Source organism: Eimeria tenella, genomic scaffold (assembly GCF_000499545.2).
Source record: "Eimeria tenella Houghton genomic scaffold, Eth_scaff3272, whole genome shotgun sequence".
Classification (NCBI taxonomy): Eukaryota; Apicomplexa; class Conoidasida; order Eucoccidiorida; family Eimeriidae; genus Eimeria; species Eimeria tenella.
The window spans coordinates 1,366-1,668 of NW_013543105.1; the positions used below are offsets into that span (position 1 = coordinate 1,366).

General features: G+C 58.7%; 1 protein-coding gene across 1 annotated transcript in view; it reads right to left on the minus strand.

Moving 5' to 3' along the window:
* ETH_00041180 (uncharacterized protein) overlaps positions 1-303 on the minus strand; it is a gene marked incomplete at both ends in the record, with an annotated part of 1,894 nt that overhangs the window by 699 nt on the left and 892 nt on the right. The window lies entirely within an intron of this gene.

Here is a 303-nt window from a genome sequence, read left to right on the forward strand (position 1 = left end):
GCTGCTGCTTTCTGCTGCCGCTCAACCTCCCGCACATCCATCCAGCTGCACAGCACGAACCCCTCGGGGCAGTGGCACCTGCAACAGCAGCAGCAGCAGCAGCAAAAGCAGAGGCAGCAGCAACAAAGCAGCAGCACACAAATGAAGCCCAGAAAACCAAGAAAGGAAGCACCTGCAGCTGCTGCTGCAGCAGAGGCTGCTTAAAGGAGCATAAAAAGAATCGCAGCAGCAGCAGCTGCAGCAGCAGCAGCAACTGCAGCAGCAGCAGCAACTGCAGCAGCGGCAGCAACAGCCAGGGCTGCA